We start from the raw sequence: 20,951 nt of genomic DNA on the forward strand, positions 1-20,951 counted from the left end.
GTCTGTATCCCAAAGAGGTTAAAGGTATGGGAAATGTACCTATTTGTACATAAATAGTTAGAGCAGCTCTTTTTGTGGTAGCAAAGAACTGGAAATGGAAGAAATGTCTATCAATATGGAAATGGCTGAACAAGTTGTAATAGTATTGTGCTATAAGAAATGACAAATGTAATGATTACATGTGCAAAAAAATAGGAAGATTTATATGAAGTAATGTAAAGAGGAAATGAACAAAATTAGGGGAACTCTATGCACAGTAACAATAGTGCATGATCAATTGTAAATGATGACTATTTTCAACAAGGCAAGGATCCAGAAAAACTCCAAGGGACTCATGATGAAAAAGACTATCTAACACTATAGAAGAATAGATTAGACAATAGAATAGAATGCATTTCAAAGCAAACCATTCTTAATTTTATTTTTTCCATGAATTTTTCTCTAGTATAAACAATACATATCTTGTTTCACAACATGATGGACATAGAAATAAGTATTGTGTGATAACATGCATATAGCATGATATACCTATATGTTATCATATGGCACACATATCATATTACTTGCCTTCTTGGGGAGGAGGGAAGGATGAGAGAAAGGGAGAGAAAATGAATTGCAAAATGTCAGAAAATGATTATTAAAAATTATATCTACATGAAATCTGAAAAGAAGGAAAAGCATGCAAGAAATAATCCCAAAAGAAGCTAATTTCATAACAAGTACAAGAAAATAACATCAAGGAAGCTTTCATAAGGAAGTTTAGGAGAAAATAGGAGGTTTAGAAAGAGAAATGGATAATAAATAAGTGTGGCTAATTTCTAATATTATTTTCATAAAGAAAGAAACCAGATGCAGAGAAGATTCAGTTTTATATGTTATATACTCTCTTTTCAGTTCCTCTTTGTATTTAAAAATGTTCAGAATAATAAGAACATATAGGGTTGTGTGTATATGTTGGAAGGGGGCAGTTGAGAAAAATGGAAGCATTACCATAAAACTAAAATATATTTTTTATATTTAGAAAAAAATTGAGAATTATTGGTTTCTATATTTTCAAAAAATACCATATATTTAGAAAAATATGCTAATATCATACCCCGGAGAAGAGAGGCTACTGACTCCTTAATAATTCAAATGATTGAATGAGTTTATGAAATTTTTATCTTAAGTGAATGACTTATGGAAAGCTAAGATACAAGGAATAAAGAACTAATTGCAAAAATCCAAGAAACAAATTATAAAGTATTACAAAATTATTATGACATATAGTAACATAGATATAGAGTTGAAATGGATCTTAAAGACTTGATAACTGCAAATTCCACTACTACATAGCTTTGTACAACTTGTGCTGCATTTATCAACCTAGTCAGTCATTTATTGGATGAAGCAATTTGATTTACTTGCAGATTCCTTCATTGTCATTTGCCTTCTGGACAAGACTAACCCTAGATTACTATTTGAATTTCCTTGCTTGTTTTTTTTTTTAAACAATTGTTTATTGCACTTCAACATCCTTGAATCCAGTTTCCTTATTTCACTGATCAGGAAACTGAATCCTCCAGTTGAGACTTGCTCAGCTACACACAGATCTTAAAACACTGATATTCAACTCCAGATCCTCTGATTCTAAATCCTTTATTCATTCCTCTATACCATGATCCTGTTTGATTCAGTGACCATGTGTATATATGGCCTTAGAAAGAAACACAATACATAGCTAGTATTAGCATCAAGATAAACATTACCATGCCTATATAGTCTATAGTGCATTGACTATGTAATACAAACATCCTTTTAGCTTTAGTACTTAATTGGAAAGGCCAATAAAGCAATTAGAAGATTGTGAATTTGTGTATTACTTTCATTTCTGGTCTATAAGTGATATGTCACTTAGACCCTTCCCCTTTCCCTTGATAAAAAAATTGTGGGGGAGGAAAAATAATGGAAATACTTAAGGAGTTCCAAAGTTATTCAGGATACCAGAAAATAATTGTGCAAATATTTTATGAAACTGATTCTAAAAGGTGGGTGGAAATTATAGTAGAATGCTTCCTTTAAGAATGCTTAAAATGAGAAATTTCCATGTATTAATTAGGAGCAGTTAGATTTGAGGTTTGAATAATTTTTACTAATTACATGAAATTAAAATTACTGACCTTTATATGTATAGTGCTGATTACTCATGCTAATTGAAATAGACAGTTTGAAAAGTTTTTCTAGTTTTCAACATGTCTAATATCCTGATCCATTACAACATGGGCCACTTAACAAGGTAAGTGTTCTAAAGTCTAAAGTTCTAAAGAATCCAAAATCTGGTGGAATATTAAAAAAATTAACCAATCAATATGGACCTGTCAATCTATTACTCATTATGAATCAAATTTTATTGAAAGATAAATGTTTAAAAATATCCTATTCATAAATGTACTTATTTTTTCTCAATTAGCCAACTTAAAAAAAAGTTGCAACTGAAGTCAAAGCAATTCATATTTAATTCAATGTAAAGTAGGGCATAAAAAATCTTTTAAAATCCCCAAATGATATATAGATGCATCATTTGTAGGTGAACATGAACATATATGTGCATACATTTTACTATAACATGATAGATCACAATTAAAAACCTTAAAATAACTTTCCTTAAAAGCAAAGGTCATACGGTTTAATTTTTACTATTGTTCTCAACAAATGATGGGTTGGTCATAAAGCTTGATGTTACAAGGTAATGTCTAGTAAAGTCTATTCCAGGTAGTTTGGGCTAGTCTTCCCCTTCCACCCTTACCCCCCACCTAACAAAGGCATGAGAACTGTCACAATGGTTTAATTAGTTCAGGGAACTATAAATGATAATATAATTAGTATTAATTGGCTTGGAAGCTAGGTGAACTGGTGGATAGAGTACCCATCCTGGAGTCAGAAAGACTCTTTTTCTTATATTTATTTTTGGCCCCAAACACTTACTAGCTCTGTGATCCTGGGCAAGTCACTTTAATCTTGCTTGCCTCAATTTTCTCATAGGTAAAATGAACTGAAGAAGGAAGTGGCAAAGTCCTCCAGAATCACTGTCTCAAAGAGGTTACATAATTGAACAATAACAAAATATTTATTGAGAACCTATTACATGTCAAAAACTGTGCTAAGTTCTGGAGATATAAACAGTAAGAGGAAAGGAGGTTTGATTTTTTTTTAGGAGCGGAAGGGAGGAAGATCTTAATTTACATCTGCCACCCTGTATGGTTTTAACTCAATGGATAACCTTTAAACGTATCCTTTCAAGCCTAGATTGATACCACATTATTCCTTAACCTCTTCAACTCTGCCTGGAGAACTGAAAGGTATGATACCAAATTCTTCTTAATACTTTTCTTTTGTGAAGATTAAATTTAACTCTCCCCTGATTGTGGAAATGAAATTAATTAACTTTCCCCTGACTATGAAAATTAAATTAACTCTCTTGCCCATTTTTAGATTTAATCACCTAAAATGTAAACACACTGCTTGCAGTTGAGTGGGGAGATCTGCCCATTTTCAAATCCAATCACCAATAATGTAAGTATACCACTTAATCATTAAGTGGAGAGGTCTGTCACCTATGTGTGCAATACTGGGTGACAAATCAGAATTAAACTGACTGCTCCTGGGCAGTCCTAAAGCAAAGCTTCAACTATGATTGGTAGATGTAAAATTAAGGGAAGGAATAGGAAGTGACCCAAAAGAAAGTGTCTTTAAAAGGGAGTTACAATTTCCTATGAGGGACTCTTTGGAGAGTTCATCTTTTTTGGATTTCTGAGTTTGAGTTGGAGCCTAAAAAGAATCTGCTGACTGGACTTGAGTCCCTGTTCCTGGTGAAACTGTTCTTAAATCTCTTCCTTTGGACTAATAGGTGGTGAGTGAAAAAGTTGACTCCTTTCTTAGATTTTCTGAAGAGACTAGCCTCGGGAGAGACTTATCCTCTTAAGAGACGTTCCCTGTATCCCCAGGTCTTTGGCTACAAGGGCTGAGACCTTTCAGGTCAAGGACTAAACACCCCTGCCTGTTTTTGAGCCAGTGGTTGGAGCAAAATACTTAGTGCTTAGGCTAGATATCTTACCCTATCCTTTCTCTCACTTTATAACTTCACTCTTTCTATAATTTGTAAATAAATTGTAAATAAATCTCTGTGGAATAAATTAAATTCCTGGTCACCCTATTTTAAATATAATCCAGTCCAACCTTTTAATGAATTAACCCCTTTCCCCTTTACAGTTTATAAAGGAGAGAAATTGGCTCTCAGATCATACTACTTTGTATCTGTTGTTATTCTTGTTTTTAGTCCATGGAATAAGATTGTTGTTGTCTCATCTCCCACCTACTAACACCCATCATCTTGACTCTTTGTGTGTTGTTTCCCTTTTGAAATTGCAAGCTCTTAAAGGGCAGTCTTTATCTCTCTCTGTCTTTTTGCCTCTGTCTCTCTTTTTCTCTCTGTCTCTGTCTCTGTCTCTCTCTCTGTCTCTCTCTCTGTCTCTCTCTCTCTCTTTCTCTTTCTCTTTTCCATGAAGATGGTAAAGTAGAAATCAAGCAGACCCTAGTGCTTGAATTGTTTATATGGCCTTCTTATTGCCTGAGGAATAACAGTCCAGCACAGAAAGAGACAGTATAACTTAGGCTTGATAACTCTTCCATTTCTATGAAAATTACTATGCCTATATGATATAATATGGACTAGATGTTTTTCTGTATGGAGGTGGAGGTTAGAAGTAGACTCTTTCTGAATTATCTATGGTATCTCTCCTGAGTGTCCTTTCCATATAATTACTAAGAATGTGTTGTTTCTTTGGCTAGTGTTAAATGATCTACATTTCATTCTGAACCTAAATTACTGAACTGACTGGACTCAAGATTGACCCATAACAGTCATCTATAGCAATAGAACTTAAATTTGGAAGAAGGTGGGATGGTGCTTCTTAACTCTTCCCTAAATTAGACCACTTCTGGAGTATTGATTTCATTTCCAGGTAAGGCAACATGAAACAACACTGTGTGAAGATCACTTGAAAGAAATAAAAATATTACTTTCCTAGGAAAAGATAACTAAGGAGGAGGGGGCAGAAAAAAGGTCCTTGTAACTATCTTCAGACATTGGAGGGTTATCACATTGAAGAGGGATTAAGTCTAATCTATTGCTCAGAGTTTTACAGATGGGGACTAAATACCATTAGTCAAGGATATTAGATTATAGGTCTCTGAGGTCTCTTTAAACTCTGAAATTTGGTAATTATTCATCTCAGTTGAAGAACTAAGAAAATGAAGGTGAATTTACAGAGGAACCTATTTTAGCTCAGCATAAATAAAAATCTCTGAACAATTAGACTTCTCCTAAAGTTGACTGACAATTAAGTTGTCCATCACTATAAGTGTATAAGCATGTAGAGGATGATCATGTAGGGTAGAAAAGTAATTTTTCAAGAGGATTTATAGCTTAGATTAGTTTTAAGACTAGATGAACCCTAAGGTCTCTAAATGAGTCTTCAAATGCACATTTAAAGTATGGAAGAACTGAGTTCAAATCTAGAATCTGAAATTTAGTAGCTCTGTTACCATGAATCAATCACTTTCCTTTTCTAAATATAAGTTTTAATGCTTATAAAATGTATATAATAATAATACTAATGGTTCCTACTACATGAGGCTGTTTTGTTACTCAAATGAGGTAATGTGTACAGAGGACTCAGAAAATTTTAAAGAACTACAAAATGTGTCCTCTAAATTTATAAAAATATTGTTTATGAATAAATATCTATTTTATTTATTATATATATTTTATAATTCATAATTTTATTTATTAGATTTATTAAAGTTTGTGAATTTTATTTGCTTAGAACCACACTAAGACTTTGGGACATCATCTATTAATGTCAATGATCATCAAATAAATTCTATAGTTTTATTAACTTAGGATATATCAAAGTATATATTAATAAGTATCAATATTCTTTTATTTGTGACATTGAGTTAAATAATTTTGGTTGAAAAAGTTATATTCTACAGTACATGTTTACAGAGCTAAAAAGTATGTGCTTATAAAACAGAACTTAGTAAATGGCTACATTTTGTACTAATTTGTGCATATAATATGGCAATCTAACTTAAAATGTCATGACAGAATGGAAACGGTGAGTTATTTCCACAATCAAAAGTTTTTTTTAAGGCAAAATTTGAGCTCTTGCTGTCTCAAAGTTTTATCCAAAACAAACAAAGTAACTCACAAATTCACAGTATAGGGACCAAATGGAAATGTTCAAGGAAAGAAGATCAGTCAAGTTATCTGGATCTTAGCCACTATGGCCTTTGATGTAAATGTTGTAGACAAATCTTAAGAACTTTAGACATGAAGAAAAAGAGAATCAGTTTCATATCTGAATCTCAAAGGCAGACTTGCAGCACCTACTCTTGACAATACAAATATATCATCCTTTTTCTGTGAAACCAGATGCCTACACTTTTCTTTTACAAAGGATGCATTTTCCTACAATGTATAATACCAGAAACCAGAAAGTAGTACTAGGTCAAGATACTATATTTCAGGCTTGTCTTTGAAATGATTTAATTTTCATGATTGTCATACATTTCAATAAGCAATATAAAAGGTGTGGAATTTTTATATCACATAACAAGAATATCCCCTGACCCCCAAAGGAATCATTTCAGGAAAGTACTCAGTAAGGTTTCCAGTGCTAGGGGAATAAAAACAAGTTTTTATAGCAATATCATTTCAACTTTCTTCAGAAAGGAATGCTTCATTAGATGATTGATAGTAAGATTTTCTGATATAAAATAAATTTACTTTATATTTAAAAAATGAGATTACATTTTGAAAAATCTAATTATCCAAGAAATTTAAAGAAAAATTAAATAACATGATCAATAATCATTGAGTTTGTGAATGCACAATTATGTCCTGGACATTAATAAGTTGATAATGAAATCCATGGTCCTTTACAGCTAAAGACCCATATTTAAGATAAAAGTAATCACTATATCTAGAGCCTTTACTACTAAAAATTGAAGTTCCAGTGTTGATCTCCATTGGTAGAGGTAAATTCCTCAGTCAGAGATCCCTAGATGAAATAAAAAAGCAAGAGGCAGAAAGGTAGTTCAAAGGAAAGATGTTGTGAATTTGAAACCACCCTCAGACATTTACTAGGTGTGTGACCCAGAGCAAGCCATTTAACCTCTGTCTGCCACAGTTTCCTCACTTATAAAATAGAAATGATAACACCTACCTCCCAACATTGTTGTTAGGATCAAATGGAATAATAGCTGTAAAGCTGTTAGCATGGTGCCTGGTACAAAATAGGTGCTTAATAAATACTTATTCTTTACATTGCTGCCTCAAAAAACCCTATAAAATAGAAGAAAGCACAAAGCATTTTTATAGGCAATATCTAATAATCAAGAGGAAGCATAATATAATGGATAGAGTTGACCGCAATATAGAAGACCTGTATTTAAATTTTGTTCAATGATAAATTCAAATTGTGTCACTATGAATAAATTACTTAACATCGAAATGTCCCCAGACAATTCTTTAAAATTATGTTACAATTGCCCATGTAACTTGTGAGGCAAATTTTTATACTAAGATTTCTTAACCCCTATAAAGTAATAAGTACAGATCTCTCTTCCTTGCATGCCCCTCCCCCCACTCCAAAGACAAAAACGAAATGAAAACTAACAATCATTTTTCAAGTTTTGAATGTTGGCAAAGGGAGTTAGGGAGGCTCATGTCAATTTCCAGTCTTTATTTGTCATGCTACTAGACCTTGGTGAATAGTGTATGTGAGATATAAAGGAGCAGAAAGGTCCCTTTCTGGCAACCAAAATACCTATAAGAGCCATTACTATTTTGTTATGATTACAATAATATTTATCTGGTGGTCAGACCTCTGTTAACTCTGGTCACTCTGAACTCATATTTAAAGCCAGTAGTAAATGAAAAGTTCTCTAAGTACAAATAAAATGATTATCCTGGAGGCTATGAGACTTAGCCAGTAGTGGAGGCATGGATGCTCTCATGTAAGATTATTAACTTAGAAGTAGATGAAATAAAAATAAGGTTACTGATTCAACAGGTTTCGAAATCAAATAGCTGGAAGCAATTTAGAAGCAGGAGGCCCCGATAGTAGGGGCAGAGGAAGAGGAACAAGACTGCTGGTGGCAACTTAGAGCTAGATAGTAACAGAAGGAGGATGTATGTGAACTATATAAGGAATATTCACTGTTTAGACATATTTCTGAATATGTCAAAAGTACTTGAAAGTATTACTGAATGAATACATATAGCTCAAATACAATTATTTGTAGTAACAATAATGACCCTGAGAGAACTTTAAAAAATTATATTATTTTCAGAATATTTTTAAAGTTCAGCATCCACTTAACAGCAGAGACTAAAATGCACAATGAATTTTAAAAAGACATAAAATATTGCTTTTTTCATCCTCACTCTTATTCCAGCCTCCCCAGTTTTTGGAGATTTAAACTATCTGGAAAATTTACTTATAAGGAACACACTTTCATATGGAACTGAGGAAGTGAGATTTTGCTATATTGTCTCATAATGTCACTATATTCAGGAATTATAGTGTTAATAACCAATAAAATAAAGCATGATTCTTTAAAATAAGAAATGCATTAATATAAAAGGAGATTTGGACCCATGAAAAGCTACTAAGAAGCAATTATGATTTGTAGCTAATTACTGAATACTCTCAGGAACCAATATTTTATGCAGGAGCTGAGCCTGATGGATATGTAAAAATTTCTCCAAAAATAGACTTCTTACTCAGAGTCTAAGCTAAATCTTTCTTTCCTGTTGTTACTTTAAAAGTAATTGGACATCATCTCTATCTCATTGAGGTCAAACTAAAATTCATCAAGCTTAATTAACATAACTGAATTTCAGTATTTGTCTTTACTTAATAAGAACTTTTCTATTTTATTATTTGGATTATCCTGTTGTTGGAAAAAAATTAAGGAGCTGTAATTTTCAAAATCCTGAACTTTCTGGTATAGTAGAACAAATATTGGTTTTGGAGTTGTGGAAAGGAAACTGGAAATAAGTTCTGAACTTTCTGCCACCGTGTTGGAACAAGCAACAGTGAGAATATCAAGAGAGAAGAAATTGTCAAGACTGACAGTTGGTGGGGGAAGGGGCAACTGGGAGTGGCAGTTGGATCTTGTGACTAGCACTTCCCTCCTGCTGATTTTACTTCCTTCCTGGAGGAGTGTGAGGAGGTTGTTCTTCACAGTCTCTGGAGAGTGGTGCTGATATTTTGTTCAGCCGGAAGATACTGGCCCAATCAGCTCTGAAATTTAGAACTGTTCTTGTTGCTTTCTGTCTATTGCTAAGATTCTGAAATTGACAAAGCTAGGATAGATATAGAGTAGATGGGAGTGGGAGAAACCCTCCACCAGTCTGTGAAGCCTGGCCTCAGCTCCAAAAGCTGAGAAGGACTTCAACCTTATTTAGGGACCTCCCTCTTCCCTTTTCCCCCTTATATCTCTCCAATCCAACTGGTTATTGAACTTCATCTTATTTGAATTTGCAGTCAGATAAGTGGACTATCTTTTCTGGGGCATAGAGGGAGCTGAACATCAGTTCAGTCATTCAAAGACAAACGTTCCTTGTCAGACCCCTGCTGCTGCCTCTTGGCAGGGGGGCATCTCCCTCCTTGTCTCACCAGCAGCAATATTCCCTCTCTCCCTTCAACTCCTCCATTCTCTGCTACAAACCTTTCATTAACCCCTGCTTTTTTCAATCCCCAAATTCTTTCCCAATAAATATTACAGAGTCAAAGGATCCAGGTTTCAATAATGGCTTTGAATACTGGTTATTATCACCTATCTAACCTTGAAGCATCACTAATTCTCTGGTCTTTGTTTATCTCAACTGGCAAATGAAAGTTAAGAGGGCAGGTAATGAATAGTTATACTAGGTTACCTCTAAGGCCCTTTTAAGAATTAACTAGAATCTCATCATTTCTTATCCTGCCATATTTCTCACTTAATTTCCATGATACTGTTTTTGATCCTTATTATATGTTCCATCCCTTTTACTCCTTCCTGTGGTTATAATATATCAATTCTTTTAAGTATCTCTTGCCTTTTCACAATTACATGGATGATCATTTTGAAGTTGCACTCAACTCTGACCTAAAACCTCTTGTCCCTTGATTCTCCATTATTGATATCTAATTTATTTTGTTATTCAGTTCTTCATTTGTAACCTGATGGACCATGGCACACCAGGTCCTCCTATCCTCCACTATCTCTTGAAGTCTTTTGAAACACAAATTCTTTGATTCTATTTATCTCATCCTCTGCATTCTGCTTCTTTCCCATCTAATTTGAAGCCCTGGGTAATTCCCAGTTTCCACTTTTTCTGATTCTAGATAATGAGCATCATGAAAGAAATTAATAGAACTCTAAAATCATTAATCTTCAAAATAGAAGATTTAGAGATCATTTAGATAAATGCTAATTTTATAGGTGAGGAAACAGCCACAAAATATTTAAGTGACTTACTCAAGGTCATATATCTACAAAATAGCAGAAAGTCTTGAATACAACTTCATGATCTCTTATTTCAGCTGAATATTTTGGTACTGTTCAGAGAGTTTTATTCACCTCTTAAATCCTTAGTTTTTCCACTTACATACTGCTCCAAATCTTTATTTTTCTCAATAGCCTAATATAATCATTGTAATTTCAGTTTCAACAAATGACTTTTTATTTTCCACTTTACTGAGACCAAAGGATATAATCTTTCTCACCTAGGGCAATTCACTTCATTTCTAAATAACTCCATTTCTTCTTCAAAATGATGGGCCTGGAACAAAAGACCCTCATTGTTTCTTCCAATTCAAAATCCATCATCCTTTCTCTTCTTTGCTCCTGTCTCTATTGAAGAAATATGGTTCCTCCTTGCCAAAACCATTTCCGCCAAGTGAATGAACCCTTAGTGCCATGCCACCTGTGTTTTTGCTTTTCTGACCATACCCCTTTTTAAACTCTTTCTTTCTCTTTGTTTCTCTTTTCCTCTTAACTAAAAATATATTTAGTTCTTCTCTACCACACCAATATTTCTTTAATCCCATTTCCCCATAATAATTATTGCCCTAGTTTTTTGCTTCCTTCACTGCTAAAATTTTTTAATTAGCATGTATTTTTACTTTTTCACTTACTTAATCCTGGCATTCCCACAGATTCAGTAGGTAGCTCTCTTCCTTTCTCTTTCTATACCTAAGATTTTAGTGGTGTTTTATATGCCAAAACTTTCAACTATCCTCTCTATACAGAGAACATCAACCATAGCTAGACTGCAGCCAGCTTGAACCAGCTCAAGAGAGTTGATTGTTAAATTTTCAGTTTGAACAATTATACCTGGGAAATTCACAGGCACTACAAATCAGAGCTTGATTTATTGTTTCATTGATTTTTCTAGATTTAAGAAAGGGAGAGAGAAAATGTTAATAGTGGAGATTAAATTTGAAAATGTGTCATACATACATTTTTCCTCTGGAGAAATCTCTTTTAACATTTACCAGCACACTGTTGCCTATATCGAGCTCAAGTCCTGAATTCTGTCCATAGCTCAAGTCCTACAATTTCAACTGGCCCTTGCCACGTATACCTCAAACTCACCTTGCTTCAAAATGAATTTACTCTTTCTCACATAATTCCATTCTCCATCCTTCATGATTTCAATACTTCTACTAATGGAATATATAATAATTCTCTAGTTACCTATCTTAGAATCTTGTTTTTGGAGTTTTAAGAAGCAAATAATGTCTTGTGAATGATGATAGATGTACTCATTACTCTTTATTTTTACACAGGACATGAAAAACTTAACATTGAAAAGGTCTGTGTTCCCTGCTGCCCCTAAAAGAATAATCTTAGGCTTATTAGATAACTTCAACAAAACAAATTTTTTCTTCTAGATCTTCCTCTGTGGTTTATTATTCCATCTTCCAATTTTTTAATGGTTAGTTGAACCTTGAAATACTTTGACCATCTCAGAATATTTTCTCATATTTCATTCTTTCAAGTAACATTTATTATCTCTAATAAACCAGAGAGCAGAGAAAAATTCCTCTAGATCTTTCATCTTCTGTTCCAGGAGGGAGTTCAATTTTGATTTTGTAAACATGAAATGTTTGCATTCCCCTTCACTGAGTTAAAAGTACAAACTGTGCATTACTTGAAGTTTGTTTCAGAGGACTGAAGGTAATGTACAATTTGTGCTTTATTTGCTAACACCACTGAAAATCAAATCTTTGGATTATGATTATTTAACCAGCACTCTTCCTGTTATTAATTGTCAGAGAAATCCATTTGTTCTATCAAGTCTATTGTGCAATTGCTTTTAAAGGGTGCTTTATCTTGTTATCTACCTGTGACTACCTTGTAAAGATTAAAATTTTGGGAGCTGAGGCAGGTAGAAATTAGTTTCTCTCTGCAAGGAGTATTATATTTTTAGAGGTTTATTGAAGATTAAGGATTAAAGAACATACAGAATAAGAAAGCACGTGTCTAGGCCCAGGGGCCTAGACACCCTCACCTACATTATGAAAAGAGCCACATCTGCTTGCAAGCAGAAACAGGAAAAGGCCCGCAAAAGCCTTTCCAATCAGGTTAAATACTCCTTCTCGATCTCGGCCCAGGTGAGAATTCAGTGATATTACAAAGCATTCTGGGGAAGTGGACCAAGGACTTCTGGGGATTGAAGTCCTGGATTCAAGTCCATTTTTACATTTCACCATTTGATTCTTATTGGGAAAGGTTTCCCCAAAAAGGATCATGAAAACATAATCAACTTAAAGATTACAATAATTTGAGGATGAGGAGAAGAACAAAAACAATAACTGCTGGATGCATTGACAAAAAGCTAGTTAGGGGGCAGTCTCCTTTCTGGCATGAAAATATACATAAAAATAAATGTTCAATCAACTACACCCAAAGTTCATTCTTGTGCAGCTTGTGGTCTGGAGGCTTCTTCATGGTGTCTTCTCCAGCAGTTCAATTTCTGGATTCAGAGAGGTATCATCTTTCTTCACCTAAAATTCTTCTAAAAGGAATTTAAACTTTGTAATTTAAATAATAATATTTTTTACATTCCCCCATTAAAAGGGTGATTGAAAAACACAGGATCTCTTAGGGATGCATAGCTGAGGTATGAGGTATATGAATCAGTTGGCAAGAGAAATAAAAAAAAAAAACCATCAGAAAAATCCAAAAGAAAAGACAAAATTTCTGGATGAAAATATAGATTATCAAAAGTCTCATGTGTAAAAATTCCAAGTAAAAAGAAAAATAAATCTATAACAGGTCCTTGAATCAGGGCCCAATTAAAATGATCAAAGCAATAATGCATTTACCCAGTCAGTAGCCAGGACTACAGAAAGGTACCACACTATGAAAGGCAGAAAAGGGACCCGATTATATGAGCCAAGGTTTTGGGGATACTCATCTGTGAGTATTTTCAGAGTGAGTGTGGACACAAGGAAAGCCTATGTCGTAACAAAATGTTAAACACAGTAACCTTGAGTTTGAACTAGTTTCAAGACCTTTGTATTGGCCTAGAAGTGCATCAATTCAACCTGGATTGGCTTTTCTTTGGCCCTGTGCAATGGCTCTTTTGTGTATGTCTTGTCCTGGAATCAGACAGAATCATTAAGCAAAGTCCCATAATTTTCTTAAATAATTAGTGGCATCATTTTTATAGTCTCTAGCTTTTGGGGGCATGCATTAGCAAATGTATTTTAAGCTTATAGTACTAGTTCTGAAAAATCAAAAAGTTAAAGAAAATTGTAATGCTGGTGACATGTGCTTCAAATATAAAAAGGAGAGAAAAAATAAAAAAACTGAAATAGTATATTGCACATGCAAGAAAATATAATAATAAAAGAGCTTTAAAAAAACTAAAAAATATATAGCTTATAATCATTGACACACTGTGTCAGCTAAGAAAATATAGAATGCAAGGCTTTCTCACCAAAAATGAGATCCATTTCTTCTTCATGTCTGGCCATGCTCCACTGTGAATATGACAAATGAATTGAACAAGGTAACATTTTTCATTTTTAAAGAACAGTATTACAAATATGTGGTATCAATATCCCCAAAATTCTCAATAGCCCAATTAATTACAATAGCAAACAAACATACTATCATATTTCACATAAGTTGCTGTAAGGCATTTTAAAAACCTATGAATTGATATTTGTCACAATTTTTACAATCATAGCAAATCTTTCAACCTTGGTAATAAACATATTTTTAAACAAAGTAAAATTCATCTTGGGTTAAGAACATAATCAAGAAATCTATATATCATTCTGATGGAAGTAAAACAGTGAGCTGAAGAGTGTAAATGAGAGGTGCTCCTTTTTTGGAAGCTTTTTAGGGGTACAAATGCCCTGAAATTAACTGCCCCAACTTCCATTCACATATTTAGAAATGCAAGAAGGTTGGGGGTTATAATTGTATTTCACTTCAGCTATGGGCCTTACCTCATGGTAGGGGCAGGCAAAAATGACCAGAGATTGTTAAAAAAATTCCAAAAATCATATTTAAAAAACCCTTAAAAGTCATTTGAGATATTTAGCACATTAAATTTTCCAAAGGTTGTTATAGCAATTGTAACCAGTTCTGAAGAAGTCCATCTATCCTCTATGTGACAATTTACAAAGTCAAAAATAGAAAAGCTGTTATTTCATATATGGGCTTAATTACAAAGATCTCAATATGGTTATAGGGAAAAGCAACAAAATTTTTAAACTCAGTACATTAAATGAACAATATAACAGAATAATATTGAATCCAGTAATATATGAACTTAAAATCACAAAGTTAAACCTTAAACAAAACAATCAGGAAAATGCAATAGAAATACAGAGATTTCTATAACCATTGGAGTCTGAAATGCTTTAAAATATAGCCTCTAGTCTCTAAAGTTCCTTAAGTGTGTTTTTTTATAATTATTAATTATCCATTTAGATGCTTATTGTAGGAAGGCAGAGTGGTAAGGGCTAAGCAATGGGGGTTAAGGGACCCATCCAGAGTCTCACAGCTGGGGAGTATCTGAGGCCAGATTTTAACCCAGGACCACATGTCTTTAGGCCTGCCTCTCAGTTTGCTGAGCCAACCATTTGCCCCTTCAAAGTTAAAGTTGAATCTTTGGGCTGAATCTTTCTTCTGGCATGCAGGTGAAATCAATGAAATTACCAGAACAGTCAAAAGGTATCCTTCTAAATAGCCCATTGCTTTTAAGTTCCTGTTTGGAAAAGTCTGTTTCTTCTCCTCTCCCTTTTCTCTCTCCCTTCCCACACTACGATCTGCCCATGTGGAGCCAATACCCTTATTTGTTACCAGCTGGTATAAATGAGTCCTGAGCATCTGCTCCAAGGATATGGGTTGAACAAGGACCAGGTGAGCTAGAGAGAGCACTGGGGTAGGCCAGGAAAGACAGGAATGCAGACAAGCAGGGCCAGGAGCTGGAGCAGGCAGACGGGGTGGGCAGGTGAGCTGCAATCAGATCTAACAGCAAATTGGTCTGGAGTGGATAGCTTCATGCAGGCAGGGAGAAGTGGTCAAGCCGGGTGGGAGGGAAGGACTCAAGAAAGTCTGAATCAGATGGCTGCTGGCAGGAGCTGATCAAGCTGGTTTTCTAAAAAAGCATCTTGGAGAAATGTGGCTTAAAAAATTCTAGGCAGTAGCTATTAAAGGCTGAACTAAAGATAGAGAAAAGAATCAGAAGACTGACATTGTTTTGTTTTCCCAGAGGCAGGTAGAAATTAGTTTCTCTCTGCAAGGAGTATTATATTTTTAGAGGCTTATTGAAGATTAAGGATTAAAGAAAATCAGGATAAGAAAGCATGTGTCTAGGCCCAGGGGCCTAGACAACCTCACCTACATTATGAAAAGAGCCGCGTCTGCTTGCAAGCGGAACAGGAAAAGGCCCGCAAAAGCCTTTCCAATCAGGTTAAATACCCCTTCTCGATCTCGGCCCAGGTGAGAATTCAGTGATATTACAAAGCATTCTGGGGAAGTGGACCAAGGACTTCTGGGGATTGAAGTCTTGGATTCAAGTCCATTTTTACAACCTTTATGCAGGAATAAAATAAAAAAATACAAATACAGCTGCAAATAGTCTCAGTATAACCTTTTAAAAAATGCCATGCTCTTAGCTTCTCCTAAGGTCTTTCATATTTCTCTTGTCTCTTGTTTTTTTCAATAAGAGAATGATCACTTGGAGCTTATGTTCCAATGTTTTATAAAGCCACAAATATATCTATATCTCTATATTTTTTCTTTACCAATTATGAGAAGTAAGTTAGAAAAGTATAGAGTCAGACAGGTGATGAGGTGACTAGAGTGATGACTTAGAATCAAGAATATCTGATTTTAAATCTGGTCTCAGATACTTAATTGCTATATGACCCTGAGGAAGACACTTAGCCTCTATTTGCCTCAGTCTTTTATAAAAAATGCACATAGCAATAATACCAATCTTCCATGATAATTATGAGGATAATTGAGATATTTATAAAGAGCCTTGCAAACTTGAAGTGCTCTATAAATGCTAGATATTATTATTAATATGGGATATAAATAGCTTATTAAGAAGATAGAATAACAATAAGATTTAGCTTTCTGGATTATGACAGAATGTTGGAATGAAGACTGGGATGGAGGTGAGGACTGGGAATATTCCACCCTCTTCTTACCACATACTTGCTTAGTTGGTCCAAAGACATTTAGCTGAAAAGGGACAGAGGTTATAGGTCAGTGATGGTGAACCTTTTAGAGCCCAAGAGCCCCAAATACAAACTTCATGGAAGGGGGGGGAAGGGAGCAGCCCCACCCTGCATCCATTTAGCTTTCTAATAACAAACTCTGGAGAATTCTGTGCTAAGGCAATGGTAGGTGAGCCCACAGAGTGGGCTCTGAGTACCCTCTTTGGCACATGTGCTATAGCTTTGCCAACATAGGTATAAGTAAAGAAGAATACCCAGTACAATTGACAGTAGCAGTGAGAACAAGAGTAGAAATTCCTAGTAATTTGTAAGATGAAATAACAAGATAAAAGTTCAGAAATTATCTTTAGATACCTATGAAGATAGACATTTAAGAAATAAATTTCTATAATTAAGAAAGGTAATAAAAGGTAAAAACTCACAAAAGAGCTGTCAAGATATCTGTAACAAATCCTTTTCACCATGTCATAGAGGAACCATGACTTTTATTAACTTTTTAAAAAATTTAGAATACTTTTCCATGGTTACATGATTCATGCTTTCCACCCACCCTCTTCCTGGGACTGACAAACAATTCCACTAGGTTATCATGGTTCAAAATCCATTTCCATGTTACTCATATTTGCAGTAGAGTGATCTTCTAACATCAAAACCCTAATCATATCCCCATCGAACCACCAGATCAATCATGTTTTTTCTTCTGCATTCCTGTTCCCACAGTTCTTTCTTTGGATGTGGAGTGTTCTTTCTCATAAGTTCCTCTGGATTGTTCTGAGTCATTGCATTGCTGTTAGTAGAAAAGTCTATTACATTTGATGGTGCCATGTCATATGTCCTGGAGATGCTGGCTGGTGAATTCACGGGTAGCTACAATGAGTGTTCAGGGAGAGCTCCACCCCTGACTAGTTACTGAAGCTCAGCTGGCTGGGAGTCAGGTTTCAGCGTGTCCTCCCAGCAAGAAGACTGAGCTGAAGCCTGCAGTGGAGAGTGGCAGGCTGAAAACTTAGAGAGCAGAGAGATAGAAAGCATAGTGAGAGCAGAGAGACAGAGGAGCACAAAGTCTATCAGGCACAATTGAGTCAATAATTATGGGAGCCTAGGGGGCTGTGATTGGGATCACAGATTCTGATTTATTGAGCATTTAGGGCCAATTATATATACAGTTTTTATACTCTAAGATCAAAGGAGAATGATACATCAAGGGCATATGTCCTTGGTGCCAATTAGAGTACGCAGGTGCAGTAAGGAGTACTCTTCACCCAATGGTAATCCTCAAACTTCTTTTGATCTGTCATCACTGGCATAAGGATTTCTTTAGAAGTACAAAAGCACTGCAGTATAGATGACATGCATGAAGACCATTTGTCAGGGAGATAGAGCCCATGGTTTGTGATGGCTGGTCAGGATATTCTGAGTCAATTAAGAAAGCCAGGTGTTCCTTAGACAGAGAGTGATTTGGAGACATGCAGGGTCAGACTGGTCCTTGCCAGAGACTTGAGGCAGATCTGCAAATAGGTCCTTTCTGACTGCTTTTGCCTCAATGGGCCTAGAATGTCCTTATGGACCTGTCAGTGCCATACTGTTTCAGTCTGTGTACAATGTTCTCTTGATTCTGCTCCTTTCATTCTACATCAGTTCCCTGGAGGTCTTTCCAGTTCACACAGAAATCTTCCAATTCATTATTCCTTCCAGAACAATAGTATTCCATCGCCATCAGATACCACAATTTGTTCAGCCATTCCCCAATTAATGGACACCCCCTCATTTTCCAGTTTTGGGGGTTTTTTTGCCACTACGAAGATCATGGTTATGGATATTTTTGTACAAATATTTTTCCTATTATTTCTTTTAGGTAAAAGCCCCAGCAGTAGTATGGCTGGAACCATTACTTTTAGATGAATATCCCATTTCCTAGTCTACTGCATGAGGAATCATAAATGGACCAAAACAAAATAAAACAGGAACAATGTTGGAGTAGATTAACTAGGCACAGAGGAGATACAGTTGGGAAAGAAACTAGTTTTGAAAGAATTAAAAGATTGATTTTTCAATAGACTCAAAAGAAGAAAACCTTTAGAAGAAAATCAGACATTCTTACTATAAAAGTATTGTTATTATCCATGTACACTAACATATGTGCATATTTCTATCTCTTTACCTAATCCTGTGATCTTGAATAAATCATATCACCTCAAACAGCCTTAGTTTTTATCATTTTTAAGATGAATATGTTGGGTTTGATGGCCTTTATAGTTCTATAACTGTCATCAAATTAAGGTGAATATCATAAAGGAGATTAAATGACCTCATAGAAATCACTTAGCTACTTTTTAGACGGCAACTGATGGCTTTAATACAGCACCCTTATTTGCATTAGAGGGCAGTAAGGTGGCAATGTGAAAACAACACTGATCCTGTAGTCAGGAAGAACTATGTTCAAATGAGACCCCAGACACTTACTGTGTTACCCTGGAGAAGTTGCTTATCCCTGTTTCCCTTATTTTCCTCATTTGTAAAATGAACTGAAGAAAGAAATGGCAAGCCACTCCAGTATCTTTGCCAAGAAAGTCCCAAATAGAATCATAAAGAGTTGGAAATGACTGAGAAAAAAAAAAAACAACAAAATTTGCAATAGAGTTATTTCATGCCATTACCATCTTTTCATTATGCCCCTAACCATACAATGTACAGAATTCAGCTCTGCTCCAGGTACACCATATCTCTTTATAATTGATTACTTATATTTATCATTCTTCCTCCACCTGAGATGTCTTTCCTTTCCATTTCTACTTAAAAAAATCTGTTTCAACCTTCAAGACTTATTTGTCATGCTCTCAGTAACACCTTCTCACTCCCTGTATTCAGAGGTATCTCCGAATACCTCAAGCATGTTGTTTATCATTTTATTATGACACTTACTATCTTTAATATTATTTATGTTCCCACTCCTTATCAAAGCCCCTTGATTTCCCAAGCTCCTGGTTTCTTTGTCTTTTCTCTCCTTTCTCTTCTTCTCTGTCCCTCTGTTTTTTTTTTAATCTCTATCTCTGTTTTCCTGCCTCTGACTCTAAGTCTCTTTCTCTGTCTCTTTCATAAATACACACACACATTACATCACATCACATAATTTTAAAGCTCCTCGAGAGTAGGAACTATTATTATCTTTATATTTCCTGAACTTCCTAGGATGCAGTCATGTAGTCAGTAGGTATTCAAAAAATAGTTGTTCAACACTCAGTTAAATTCTGAATTTCTCTAGAGAATTACAACTGCACAATAATATTCCATAATTTTAAATTAAGTGTTTGCAAGTAACAATTTATGCATATGTAATAGGCATAAGTGTGTATGTATATATGTATATATTTATACACATATATGTGTTTGTATATTCCATCAAGTTCAACATCTTCACATAATGCATTGTGTGTGAATTATGTGAGTTTGTTGAACTTGATGGCCTCTGAAGTCCCTTTCATCTCTCTCACTTTCTCTCCCCCTATATATCTATCTATCTTTGAACATGTCAAAAGAACCTGGAAAAACAAAAACAACCTAAACTTCCTTGATACATTTTCATATCATTCTTGGCTTTCTTCTTAATGTTGTTAGATGAAGTGTTTTAATATACAGAGAGAGGAGAACATTAAAAATATCTGCTACCACCTGATATTAATAAGTTTTATATATATTAATTTAAAGCATATTTTCAAATTATTTTTTTCTTTAAAAAGCAGGCTAATTTATGTTTAACTCAATTTTCACTATAATAGAATGTCAATGTGATTATTTTTATGCCATTGCCCATATTTGTTAATTTGTTGAATTATTTAGAATTCAGTGACTCTTCTGCTCTAGGATTTGATATTAGCACTTTTTCTTCTTAGATATTAGACTTATTAAATTTAGGAGCTATAAAGCTGTAGTACATGATCTAAATCATATTTGAGATTCCATCCTTCTCTGCTAGTTCTAGGTTTCACTAATTAAACATAGAGAAAGAAAGAGAAGGAAAGGCAAGTCAGGACAAGGGAAGGGAAGGGAAAGGAAGGGAGAGTTAAAGAAGGGAGAAAAAGGCAAGGCAAGGGAAGTTTTTTGTTTATTTTTGTTTCCCTGAGGCATTGGATTCATAAACTGCAAAAT

This window comes from Monodelphis domestica, chromosome 8 (genome assembly GCF_027887165.1).
Source record: "Monodelphis domestica isolate mMonDom1 chromosome 8, mMonDom1.pri, whole genome shotgun sequence".
In the NCBI taxonomy this organism is placed as follows: Eukaryota; Metazoa; Chordata; class Mammalia; order Didelphimorphia; family Didelphidae; genus Monodelphis; species Monodelphis domestica.